This window comes from Dermacentor albipictus, chromosome 5, assembly GCF_038994185.2.
Source record: "Dermacentor albipictus isolate Rhodes 1998 colony chromosome 5, USDA_Dalb.pri_finalv2, whole genome shotgun sequence".
In the NCBI taxonomy this organism is placed as follows: Eukaryota; Metazoa; Arthropoda; class Arachnida; order Ixodida; family Ixodidae; genus Dermacentor; species Dermacentor albipictus.
In genome coordinates, this window is record NC_091825.1 from 113,749,434 (window position 1) to 113,763,620 (window position 14,187).

The following is a 14,187-nucleotide window of genomic DNA, read 5'->3' on the forward strand; positions in this document are numbered from 1 at the left end:
AGGGGGGGGGGGGGGGGGCGAAGTGAGCGCGCACACAAGGCTGACAGCCGGCACTAACGAGCACGTCGTGTATGGAACGAACGCTTAGCTTTACTCCGCTTTCCTTGGCGAACGCGAAGGATGTGTGAGGGACAGGGAACGAAAGCGACAGGACTGAGATGGGAAAACGAAAGGCCTGAGCGAGTGGCAACGGTGTTCCTTTTTTGCTGTTTTTCAATTCCTACATCTCTCTCTCTCTCTCTCTCTCTCTATCTATCTATCTATCTATCTATCTATCTATCTATCTATCTATCTATCTATCTATCTATCTATCTATCTATCTAGCTATATATCTGTCTATCTATATATCTATCTATCTCTTTACGTATATATCCATCTCTTTCAATCTGTTTCGCTCTCATTTGTACCTCTCCTTCCTTCTCTACGTGCGTCTATTTCTCTCTCTCACTTCTAGGTCTCTCTATTTTTCTCTCTCCTTTCTTTTTTCTATCCATCTATTTCTCTCTCACTTTCTTTTACCGCGTTTTCGGGCCGACGCGCGTTCATCGAACACCTCATCGACTGGAACAATCGGGCTAAAACGGCGGACACCCTTGAAAGAGGAAGGCTTCGCTAACTCGGCGTACTCAGTTCTTGCGCGGCCGATGTCCCTCTCCGATGACCAATCAAGACGCCCGCGCAGCGTGCGTGCGTGCGTGCGTGTGCCGCCACCATTAGAGACTTTTAGCGTGTCCGCCATTCCGGCAAACCGGGGCGGTTTGGGCGGATTACCGGATGGTCGGGGGCGTAAACGTGAGCGACCGGAGCGGTGCAGCCGCCTGGTGTTGTAGAGCTCAATAAGACAAACACAGAGCTAAAATTGCAGTAACCTACTTTATTCTGCTTCGCTGCTGGTGCAAATTTTTGGCAGCGGCGCAATTGTGTTCACAGTTACGCCGCTGTCGAAAACTTACACCCCAGCTAAGAATAATACAGTAATTGGCGATGTGTTTAGGTGGTTGAGCTTTGCACCACCAGCTGGCGCCACCAATCTGGGCACTCACGTTTACGCCCACGACCATCCGGTAATCCGCCCAAACCGCCCCGGTTTGCCGGAATAGCGGACACGCTAAAAGTCTCTATTGTCGAAGGAAAGGCCTTCGTTCTCCAGTCGGTAGTGGCGCAGGCACCGCTCCGGTCATCTCCTGAAATGGTTCCGGAGCGACTCGGTGACAACCTATTAATGCGGAGCGTCCTTTAGCTACCTCCGTGTTTTCTTTTTATTATTATTATTATTATTGCGATAGTAATTATACGGACACTCCAGGCACATTTCTGCGGTAGCCGTCGGCGCCGCCGTGAGGTTCCGTATAAATATTTCAAACGTCACTTACACCGCATACACACTAAAATAATTTACACCCTTGAAAGTGAAAAAAGGGTGTAAATATGTCTAAAACTCCCACCCTTAGGGTGTCCGTTACGTAGATAACACCCTAGGGGTGTGAGTTATAGACACATTTACACCCTTTTCCACTTTTAAGGGTGTAAATTATTTTACAGTGTACATATACGAGGGACCAAAAGAACTAAGAGTACAAGCGCTAGTCTTCGTCGTTCTTTTGGTCCCTTGTCTATGTATGCGCTGCAAGTGATGTTTGAAACAACGGAATACCAACTAGCCCGTACCCAAATCTTGCTTCCGTATAAAGTCCAAGGGCGATAAAATCGTTGCCGCGTGCCGTATGCTGTATGTGCGAGTGAAAGCGTGCGAGGGTGAGCCGGCAATCGGGGCGTTCTTCTCCAGGCGGAGTAGAACGCTCTATGGAAAGAAGAATGACAGGAGTAACGTTAAGGGATAAGAAAAGAGCAGATTGGGTGAGGAAACAAACGCGAGTTAATGACAACTTAGTTGAAATCAAGAAAAAGAAATGGGCATGGGCAGGACATGTAATGAGGAGGGAAGATAACCGATGGTCATAAAGGGTTACGGACTGGATTCCAAGGGAAGGGAAGCGTAGCAGGGGAAGGCAGAAAGTTAGGTGGGCGGATGAGATTAAGAAGTTTGCAGGGACGACACGGCCACAATTAGTACATGACCGGGGTTGTTGGAGAAATATGGGAGAGGCCTTTGCCTTGCAGTGGGCGTAACCAGGCTGATGATGACTCCAGGCGGCCCGGGAAGCCGCGCCCGCCCGCCCGCCCGCCCGGGTCGCTGTATTTTGAAAGCCATCTGCGATGGGGACAGAGTCCGCCGCGCGCTGTGTTTTCACGGCTTAGTTCACGTTGGTGCGAGACGCGGCACGAGAGCCGATTCGCTCGCTGCTGCTGCCGCGTTTCCTCACTCCAGCGTTTTGACGGCGAGTTTCCGCGGTCATCGAGTGAGCTGCGTTCATGTCTGCTTGTGCGCGCATGACGCCATGTTTGTTAGCTTATTTAGCATGCCTACGTTAAAGCGTTTATACAGCCCATAAAACTACTACCCTTACTTCGTACAGCTGTCCTCTAATTTGCTATTGCAACCGACGCTTCTGCTTTCGGGCGAAACTGCGACGTCTTTTTGTTTTGTTTTTTTTTGTGTCGTCAGTCATCAGGATAGTCTCCGTGTCAAAGCTGGTTGTGTTGAGAGCAGTTGTTTTGCCATAACGTCATACGTTGTCTCTTCTTGTGTACAACAGATGGCGCATCTGTATATTAGTTTTATTAGGGTGTCTGAGAACCTTAAGCGTTAACAAAGGGGAAATGAGATATCCACCCTATCGTAGCAATTGCTACAAAGGAAACCCCACGGGTTCCTCGAAAGAAAAGCTTCGCAGTTGAAAAAGATATATATATATATATATATATATATATATATATATATATATATATATATATATATATATATATATATATATATATATATATGTATCTTTCCTCCACCTTGCGGGTTTCCGCAGAATCATTACGCCAAACCCCAAACGTTGTTAGCGTTCTAAGCCAGATGGCTGGGTCGGGTTCCAGCCTCAATGGCTGAGTACAAGCTGCCGTTTAATTTTTCTCAATATACGTATCCGATGTATTTCGAACCCGGGTCTCACCGCAGAAAAAAAAAATAATAATAAGGAAGGAAAAAGAAGCCCGACCAATGGTCTATCCATTAGCTCACACATTTTTCTTTCTTTATATCCTGCATTTCAGTTCACACTTCAATACAAACGTTATTCAAAACCTAGTATATTCGTATGTCAAAATTTCTAATACCGTCGCACTAAAACTTCAAACATGCAAAGTCATCGAGTAGCCTTACCCGATGTGGGGGTTCGGACTGCCATGTACACATCACGAACGTATATGCCACATTTTAAATGTATTTTTCTCGCACGCTACCTGTATTAATATCGGCGTGACGCACTTGTATTCTCCTCTTCCATGTACTCAGGAGGCCGAGGACCACAAAAGGATCACCCAGGTTTTTATATTCAACAGGCAAGAAGCGATTGTCACATGGCGTTATCGGAAGCTTTATTTTGAGCGTTCGTAATATACGTCGCAAAATAAAAAAACAGTGTCCCAATAATTTATGAAGGCACGTTTATGATTTCGAACTTGCAGAGAATGCACTTTGTAGTCCATGGGACAAATAAACCCTATTCTTGCAACTATATTTCAATAGGCAATATGCTGGCATGCTAATGAAGAAAGAAAGACATGACTGCAGGTTTTCCTGGCACCCTTTTCTGCCTTCAAAAGCATATTGTCCTCGGCCTGAATAGCAAATAGCTCTGTGGCATCAATACATTCAATGAGGTTTTATATACAGTCTTTGCCTGGTTGCTTCACTGTAGTTGTCTAAGAAAGCCCACTCGCAATATCCGGAGTGCAGATATAATGTCTTGCAAATAAACCATAACGCCACCACACCTCTGATCACTTGAAAGTAAAACAAATTCTTGAAAAGTTTTCCGAAGAAGTACTCGTATTAGTGTGTAAAAATAAATCATTTTGATGCCGAAGAAATAAAAGAAAAAAACCTTGTTACCACCTGTCGCACAAGCTGGAGGATCAGTCCACCACATTTTGCTGGTCCAAAAGGAATTTGTACGAGTGATACAATCCCATCATGAATTCCACGTAAGTATTGCGAAAGCACGACGAATTGTTCGCACAACTGCTTGCGCCGTGCACAGTGCTTGAAGAGCATACCGTGTCTTAGCCACCAAAAACATTGCACACTGTTGCACCCGCGATTGTTTATGTCCCGGCCACGTCAGCTTTCTGTTTTCTCTCGAATAGATTGTTTGTTCTCTCCAGTACTGTGTGGTATCAGGACAGTGCTGAAGCGGCACACCTGAGTTGTTTTTTTTTCTTTTTTTTTTAAGCAAGACTTTCAATTACACATTTTCAAGTACTTGAAGTGTGTGGCCCCAGATTTCATGCCAGAAACCTGTGGATCTGCCCTAATTGATTATACACTTACAGAAGTTTTACAGACGGTGAAAACATGTTTAACCAACTTGCATATACTTTCTTTTAATTATGGGAAAACAATGCTACATCATCCTCGTAAGCGATTACTGTTCCGTCATGGTATTCCTGACATGAATATTTTGCATAAGATCAAGGTCCGGCACCTCTAAATCCCCCAAAAATATACCCGCAAACTTGAGAACGCCTGAAACAAACAGTTTTCTACAGCCAGTTCTGGTTTCGTTTCTACTGTCTTGTGACGTTATAACGCAGAAGGTGATCCCGTGGGCGACAGACATTGCGACCTTTTGACACTCGCTTTGGCTCGCTCGGTCGTCTGCTATGCCGCGAGCCGCAGAGAATGTCATAATCTCTGCTCCCACGTGACCACTTTCCGCGTCATGACGCCATGACACAGCAACCTCCCAGGAAACGAAGCCGAAACTGGCTGTAGGAAATCAATTATATTAAATTATCTCGTTCTGAGACTTGCCATTGTTTTTTTTTCTTGGGCTTAGAAGTCTAGAACCTTCATTTAATGCAAAAAAAAAGTGAACAGTGGGAAATATCATGTCAGCACTCTTTTAACTGGACATATCTGTATGCTTGAGCCGTTCGATCCATTTGTTCGTTTCGAATGATCTTTTGACAGAGAGACTCCAAATGCAGTGCAAACAACACTGACAAAACCGGAAAACCTTGCCGAACTGATGAACAAGCTTGGTATGCGTGCGGCGCCAGATAGCCTAACAAAGGCTGTTTCTGCCCTAACAAGACTTGCATCAAACCTCCTTGACTAGCGTGAAGGACCCCTGACAAAGTCAAGCTAGACGCGTCATCAGGATGTACGAGATGAGACAGCGCATGACGTCACTGTGTGAGAGACAACAAACTGCGCAAAGAGGATAGCCCAACGATCAACGACGTAAGAAAGAAAGAAAGAAAGAAAGAAAGAAAGAAAGAAAGAAAGAAAGGAAGAAAGAAAGAAAGAAAGAAAGAAAGAAATTTGAGGAGACAATTAAGAACGACTCCCATTCAAAAGAGAGAGCGAGCCGGTTTTCCCCATCCTTCCGTTGGCAGCTAGAGACACATGGGCCATTCCCGAAGTTGGTGCACTGGGCAAACTGAACTGATGGCGAAGGCGACGAAGAGTTAGGACCTTCATTTAATGCTGCAAAATGACAAGTCGACAATTTCATGTCAGTACTTTATGATGTCACTGTCATAAAAAATCAGGTCGGTATCGTGTGCGACCGAAAGTATCCCGTGTGACCGGCGTACTAGACTGGAATATTCCACGTGGTAGCTACATCGCGGCAGGCACGGGCAAGAGGTATAGCAGGGATACAATACCGCGCTGGATACAATACGGACACAATCAACGCCGTATTGTGTCCCCTTCTATTCCTTTTGTCCGCGTCTGTCGCGCTGTAGCTGCCATGAAGCTTCGCGAACTCACCCAATATCACATCTTATGGAATATTCCTATTAAAAACAGCTCATTATTTGTACTAAAAGGAAAGACAAAGAAAAATGAGATTGATTGCCAGAGGAGAAAATGAAGGCCAAATTTCCCTCTCTTGAATCTCACACCAAGAACCGTAGCAAGGGTAAAGGTGAGTTTACTACAGCGCTAGTATGTGTATGAAAAAATTATTTTATCTTATGGACACTCTTCATAAACAGAAAGAAAGCAGACGCGAATATACGGACACTGTACGTGTTCCTTTGGTGCTTTTCAGCCTGAAGCCCAGTCCTAATTTCATGAATTTTACGTTATAGCAATATACCAAATGAAAGATCAAGGGCTTGCTCTACCGAAGGTCAGACTTTATATCATAAGAGTATGGGCCTAACATGAACAGGAGGACAAGCAGCGACAGGTTGATAATAAGAAAATAACAGACCACTCCGGTGTCACAAATTGTTGACATTCGAATTATCACTCTGACCATAATTTAACGTGCAATCTATAACCTCGTTATAACGAAATCACTTTATTCGAATTATCGCTTTAACCGTAATTTTTCGTTGTCCCGGCCGAAGCGCACGTGTATTGCACTTGAAAATCAAGGATTGGACGGAAACCCGTCTAGTCGGGAATATACATGACAGCAATGAAAAGCGGACACCGACCACGAAAGTTTATGAATGGAAAGGCAAGGCCCCCGTGCGGGAGCCGAAGGGCCTTTCCTTTTATAAAATTTTGAGGTATAAACTTGCACTTCCATGATTATTCGAAACACACTAGGGGGGGGGGGGGGGGTTAACCGCTTGTGACACAAAGCGCCCGAAACCCACAGACAATTAAGGGGCGAGTACGGCGCTATATACGGCGCTTTTAGCGCGGGCCGCATATAAGCGACGTTTCCATGCCGCTTGCGTCTCCCAAGCCGTACGTTTCAGAAAACTGGTCTACTGTAGCCACTGATCGTTGACTTGCAAGGACCACTGAACCGCTCGTTTGCGAGAAACAGTAGGTTCTTCAACTTATTTGCAAAGCCCACTTGACGTTTCGAACGCATAAAAGATGGCGCCGAGTCACCGGCCCCGTAGAAAGGCACCCAACGCTTTTGGCGTCCCACATTATGCAGTTTCGTTCAGCGTTTGACAGATCTATATTCACTGGATGACGAACTTGAGGGGTGGCTTGTGAACTGGGAATGCCTAGCTCGTTTAGCGCGATTGCCATGTAGCAAGTACCAACGGAGAAGCTGCAAAACCTGGCGTCACAAAGCTGCCACGAGCCGCGTATACCTTCACTGTGCAGGAAGAAATGGATGATCACATCATTTGCCCGACGCCAGTGCAATGAGCTCGCGGCCCGTTCGGAGCCGTGGCGGCAAATTCCACTGTGTTTCCAACTCCACCTCGTCGAAAGGCAAGGTTCGTGATTAGCGACAGCGAAATGGATTGAATACTCCACGTCTATTCTTCAAGGGTTTTCCACCGAAGGTTTGTCGCTCAAAGAGGTGCAGTGAGGGGAAGACGGGTAGAAGCACAACCGCGGCAGTGAACGGGTCTGCTCGTTTTCCGCGAACGAAAAAAAAAATCTGTTCTGTGTTCCAGAGTTGTCTTTGCTCGCACGCGTGCATCTGGCACGGACTACACGAAGCCTGCCATGGAAACACTTTGTTCAGAAATATTTCGGCTAGCCTATACAAGTACCGCTCGCTTTCGCATTTGTAACTTATCTATAACCTAATTTCTCTAGACCAGTTTTCATACAACGGGCGGACCCCGTCCTTAAAACGCTGGACTGGTCAACTACTGATGCTTAAAGCGCTCACGCTAACAGCTGAATTCACGCGCTTACGCTAACGCGCGACGCGACCCGTCTATGCGACGTGGCCTCCCCCCCTCTCTCCCTCTCTCTTTACTTTTTTTCTTTCTTTACGGTAGTGGTCTCGAGCTCTAAATTTGGCTGTGTAGCTGCACTTCACTTCCATGACCCAAGCCACGGGAGATTACGACGTCTGTTCGGTTCAACTAAACCATCTATACAAAACGCGATCAGTCATTGTAACAGCCACCCAGCATTGCGCGCATCTCTATCAGCGGTCAGAAGGCCACGAGAGCACTCATACAAAGACCCGCGTTGTATTATGCGTATCTGCTGCCGTGCTTCCTTAATTGTGAAGCTAATTAACGGTGAGTAAGCTTCCTCTTATGCGGGCTTGTATGTAAAACTCGCGAAGGAAACTCGCATGCGCGAGGTCTGCGAGCGTTTCAGCAGCTGCAAGTCAGATGGCAAACCTCTTGCGTCCACGTAAGGTTTGATTAGCTATAGGCTAAGTTAGGTTAGGTTAGTTTAATGCCAACGATACAAAGGCAAACTAAACTCCTTTGAGGTAAGCCCTTTCCCTTGCTCTTGAGGATTACTTACCACAGAGAGAGAACAAAATTATTTACAGAAAGGCAGAGAGTTCGGCCTGTGCTTGCTCTGCCCTGCTGCTCTACACATGAGGAAAAGGGACGGGGAGCAAAAGGGCAGATGAATGATGACGATGATATGAGGAGGAGGTGCTTGTACACAAGTGCACAACGGTGTGGCATCTCTGAGGCCGTGATTCAAGCCCAGTGGCTTGTAGAAAGGCTACATAGAGGCACCAGTAATCAAGGCTGCGCTATTTGCATGGAGTTTCACCACGCCGACATACGGTACGGTGCGGATTTGATGTGTCCACGATATCCGTGCTGCACGTGCAAGTGCTCGTGCAACTGTCCGTGTGAACAGCAAGAAACGAAACAACACCCACGCGAACCACGCTGACCTGGCGGCTGAGCTGGTTCTAAATGAAACCGTATAAAGCGTCGAAGCTGCCAGAGGCACCAACATGGAGAGACGGTGGCGACTATAGTGCCAACTATTATTGTTTGAGAGTCTCGCTATGCAATGAAATACTAATGCTAAGTATAATGCTAAGTAAATGCTAAGTAAATGCTAAGTATAAAATCCTTCTTTTACACGGAATGAAGAGTTTTCTTGAATTTTTCTTTCTTTCGTTGGAGACCAGTGCGCGAGGGTGTATACCCCCTTAAGGATCATACTACAGAATACGGATTATACCCCCGATTCGCAGGGGACATCTACAAAACGGGAGATTCTGCTTTGCCGCGTGTGACCTCACAACGTCTTTTCGGTAGATGCTCCTCAGTACACAAAGGCGTTTGGAGTGCCCGCGGGATATAAAGGTTATGTTAGGTTTACACTTGACTTTTAGTGCTGCAGTGCGATCGAGACCTGCATGTATACGTCGGCTCGGCGGTATCTGGGCGGCTCTCGTTTCTCCAACAGCTACGCGATGGACTGCGGCATCGACTAAACCATCCTGGAAAGCAGAGTTTAAGAGAAAACACCGTAGGACAACTATATGTATGGCTGAGCAAAGTCCCACCAGGTCGCTTCGTCCGGTTTACACCATTCACTCTATGTGCCTCTCGACAACGCGGAGAACTTGTATTCTGGACACATAAAGATCATCAACGTTCAACTTAAAAAAGCTGGCTCCTAAAGAAATCAACCAAGTGCGATGGGGAGAAAAAAACATGGTTACAGTGGACGTAGCGACGCCAGGCCAGCTGCCTAGAACAAATTCAAAACCATGCGGGTAGTTGTGCATATGGTATTTCTAGAGCTCGTTCCTTGTGCGCAGGAATCGGGACAAATGTAATTTCTGATGTCAGTGGACAAAGAGTTGCATGTGTTTTCTGTAGCCAATAGACAAGATATTTATTTTCCTCTCTTCGGTTTCTCGACGAACGCCAAACTTCTTATCGAGGAAGACATCTTTAAATAATCTTATTTGACTTACGTCAAGGTGGTAATGTGAGGCACCCGGTGGCCCTTTACAGTATATGTGCCTCAATCACTTCAATGTCTCAAATGCCTAAAGTTGCGCCATGTTGGCGCTATGTCTACACAGGCTCTGCGGCACGCACCCCTGTTGTGCAGACAGCCATGCCCATCTTGTATGCACAGTGCATGAAACGAACTGCTCCAATGATGCCGGGCCGCAGGAAGCAAGCTCTAAGGATGGTTGCAAGCAACAAAAACAACAACAAAATTTTAATAAGAAAGAATGATATCGAAGTATTTAACGCAATGAGCAAGAACAGTCTAACCCGGAAAGAAGGCGGCAGAGTTAAAAAACAATCGGGAAAGGAGGTCGCCAAGTCGGTGACGTAAGCCTCCAAGTCCAAGCCAAAGCCCCCTAACTTCCTATTGCACCCGCACAGCAGGAGGTAGGTGGTCGAAACGACGTCGGGTGATCGTCCAGAGACAACGCGTCGTGTGAACAGCGCAAGTCCGGAGCGAAGTACAAGGTCGTGCTATTACAGCCACCTACACGAAGCTCCGAATATCAGCACTAACAACAACAGCACGTCGAGAGACGTCACCTGCGGACTGACGTCACCGAGGTCATAAAAGGCAGCAGTGACGTGGCCAGGAGGCGGCACACCGGAATGACTATCACAAATATATGCATACTAATTATTAACCAGTCCCACGGTATCTGAGCGAGCTCAACATCGGAGTTCTTCCTTCTAGCAATTTTAGTAGGAAACAGCACGCTAATTAACCCTGGCCTGCGCCTGTCGACACCATCCTATGCCTACGAGTTTTCTCGTTTTACCGCTCCACCTATATAGTTCCCTGCTGTCCTCGACTGCACAGCTCTTCCGTCGGCACCCTTCCCTCGCTGTCATGAGCAAAGAATCACTTACGAAGTCCCACAATGGCCCTAAACGTCGTAGATCTTACCCCAATAATAATCGTATACAAGCCTTACCAGCCGTGTCCTAAAGCACTGTTAGGCAGAAAGGCTGTCGCACTGTCATACTCATCAGACGAGACTTCTGCAGCTTTTCTCTCTCTCTCTTTATATATATACATATATATATATACATTCTTTATTTTAACTTTATTTGTATGCGTTTGTCGGGAATACTCTGCATCGACGACACTGCAGCTAAAGTGCATGTGCCGACGAGATTCGAAAGGAAGTGACCGAGTCTTGGACGAAAATAAGGATATTTTTTATATAACAACGTTGTCCTCTTTAGCGGGAAATACTATAAATGGAAGATGAATCGCATTGAAGTAACATTATGTGCGTGTCTGAAGCAACATTGTCTGCAGTGATTTGCAGCGCGCGAAGTGTCAAGTAAGCGCGAATTCAGAAATCACTCATATGCCTGAATTTCATAATGAACATAAGTGTGTAGCAATAGAGCAACTTTTACGAAGTTCGTTAAATAAGGTCCACTGTGCTTTCTGTGACTCTTGGTTGTCTTGAATATAATTTCTGTTGAGAAGCAGTTGAATGTCATGCACGAAATTTGAAAAGGAACATCACAATCGCAACATGATGAGTCGACTGCGGAATGGTAAATTATGAGACGGCCATCAATTACATGCCACGTTTTCCTTCGTGTTCATTTTGCTTTGATCCTTTATGGTGCATGTTCACTTCAGTTGAGCCAAACTTCCTTTTCAATCTTCACACCGAGTTTCCAAAAGTTCAATGAACTGAACTTCTATGGCAGAGTAACCTAACAAGAACCACACCTTAGCGTGCAGACGTTTATTCTGCCCATTCTATAATGTCATGTTAGTGAAAACCACCCACAAAGATATAATAAATCTAAATCCATATACACTCAAACCGAGATCCCGGGCTCGGCAAGCTAAACGTCCCGACTGCAATGTCCCCGCGGATTGTATCTCTGCACTTGGCTTCCCAATCACAGCAGTCATGCTGCACGTAAAAAAGCGAGTGCGTGATTTCGTCCTCTAAGCAGTGCTTCTCTTGAGAGCGTGATTGGTCACCATTCAGGAATGTGGCAGCGGTACACCTTGTCACATTCAATGACACCAAACGACAGCAATTCACGTAGTTTTCCCACAACAGACCATGTTCGTTTCCACCAGCATTTATGCACGCGTCAAACACTATTGCGTCGATGGTGCAGGAATAAATAAACGTAGCCTACGTGAGAAAATTACTTTCCTCGACGTCCAGCAAGTCGCGCCAAAGCATCTACACTCACTACAGCTTGAATAACACGACGTTGAGGGATCAGAAACGCCCGCTTAAAAAGAAGTCGCCAAATGCTGCCAACAGTGGCTGAAGAGAAGGTAAAGAAAGGACGCGGCAGTTCATTCGATCGCAGTCAACTGTTAGCTGAGGTGACCGACGGTTGAGTCATTGCAATATAAGCATCACAGCTGTGAGACCAAACGTAGCCAGCGAGAAAGTAGCGCTGCCCCACGGTTGACGTACATTGAAGACGCAGAGTCACCAAACTGAGAAACCACGTTCACTAGGTGCGATGGTTCACACTGCAACCTTTCCTTGTCAACACTGCTCCCACAACGTCCGCGATGCCGAAACGCGTCAATCTACAAAAAGAAAAAGAACGCGCATTCTCTCGTACCCTTTCTCTTTGCACAAAACGCAGGTCACAGTTAAAAAGCACAGTTACGAAGCACGCTAGCAAGCATGCAATTCGACGTATACAAAATGCATCTCCTCCCAAGGCGCACCGACGTGTAACGCAATGTCACGGTGCAACTCGTGCCGTCCCTTCTTAGGCCTAACCGGTCGCTCGTGCCTGTCAGTGCGTCGTCGTTCGCGCGACGACAGAAGGCATCCACTGCCAACCGCTGCGTCGTCTGCTCTCGAAAAGTTGGCTCCGCGCAACAGCTACCGGCCGTAAGTTCCGCCGTCTACAACACGTAGGCGGCTCGCGGGACAACCGAATGTTCGGGAAGAGGGGTCCACGCCATTTGCGCGCGCGCGCGCTCCAGAACCGTGCAGAACGACGCCTCGCCGGGACAGGCGCATCGCTCGAAAACCAGGGGAAAGAAAAAAAGAACCACGCCGAAAGCGGTCTGCGGTTTCTCGTTCGACCGACGATCCGCTTCGCGTCCTTCGCATCGGCGGGAGCGCAGTGACAGAAACGGGTCATTTCGCAAAGTGCGTTTTTACGGCGCGGAGCCATTGGCAGGCGGAGAAAGACCGCAGTGGCGGCCACACGCGGCATCGACGTCGATACTGCACACATTTGCCGCCCCCCCTTACAAGAACTTCCTTCCTCTCTCCTCGAAATTCGCCGCGAAATCTCGTAAGGAAAAAGAAAAGAAAAGAAAAAAGGAAGCTTGCGCCCAACGCGAGCGAAGTCGCGCCACGCGCGGTACAAGATGTCCCGTCGAGTCTACAGACCCCGACGGCAAGCCGGCGTCGGCCACACAGGCCAGTGAACCAACCGCATGCGGCGGCGGCGTGGTACTGCGACGCGCTAGGCCTACTTGCGTAACGTTGGCTACGAGTATCGGGAGAACGTTCCCAACCAAGGGGAGGGAAAAGGCATTCTCGCGGGAAGGCGCCCGATTCACTCCCGCCTACGTACCGCGTAATATCGGCGGCGAAGAACCGACAGAAGATTCCCCCCTACCCGTATCACACATTCGCGCAGTATCTGGAAGACGGCAGCCGACCGAAGGGGGCCCGTCGGCACCCGAACACCACCACCGCCGCGTGCGACGGTTCTCTCCGTCCAACACCACCACCGAAAGGGATTGATCCCGGGCCTCCAAAGGAAGAGGCGAGAACCCGGGGCGCATCTTCGAAGCCCGCGCGTAGGGTGATACGCATCACTCACCTTCGCTTGCCGTGGGTCGCCGGGCACAGTCTCGGGGTCGCGGCCCTCATCGAGCCGAGCGGGGCCGAGCGGTGCGCGCCCGTTGCCGGCACGTCCGCCGCATCGGCGACCGTTGCCCCCAGTCGGCGCGGCCCAGCGAAGAGGCCGGCGAGCTCGTGAAAGCTCCTCCGGTCTCCCGAGGAACCCGCGGGCTTCCTTTGAACTCGGGGTACTTGCGAGCGCGCGCGCTCGAAAGGAGTCGCGGCTAAGTTTCCATCACGGGGGGGCCCCCGTCGGAGCTAGGAAAGGGCCCGCTAAGATGCCGGGGCTGCTCGGCAGCGGTCAGCTTCCCGCGATCCCCGCGAGCCACGCCGGTCCCAGTGCGCCTGCGCCCCCCTCCCCGGTCGCGCACGTTGCCATGGCAACCAGCATCGGCCTCCTCCCGACCAAATCAATACGCCCCGTAGACTTACTTTCAATCGCGCCCCCCACGACAACCAGCCAACCAGCCGACGCACACGCGCATTGGACGACGACCGACGCGTTTTCCTCAATGAAACGAGGCACTCCTTCAACGACAGAACGCGCATACCGCGCTACAACCCGATTCTT

General features: G+C 48.2%; 1 protein-coding gene across 1 annotated transcript in view; it reads right to left on the reverse strand.

The window, feature by feature from the left end:
* Window positions 1-13,847, reverse strand: part of sif (still life) — a 251,444-nt gene extending 237,597 nt beyond the window's left edge. The window contains exon 1 of the mRNA XM_065454834.2: window positions 13,597-13,847. The gene's annotated coding sequence lies outside the window, so the exon portion shown is untranslated. The remainder of the gene's footprint in view (window positions 1-13,596) is intronic.
* Between the last annotated feature and the right edge of the window lie 340 nt (window positions 13,848-14,187).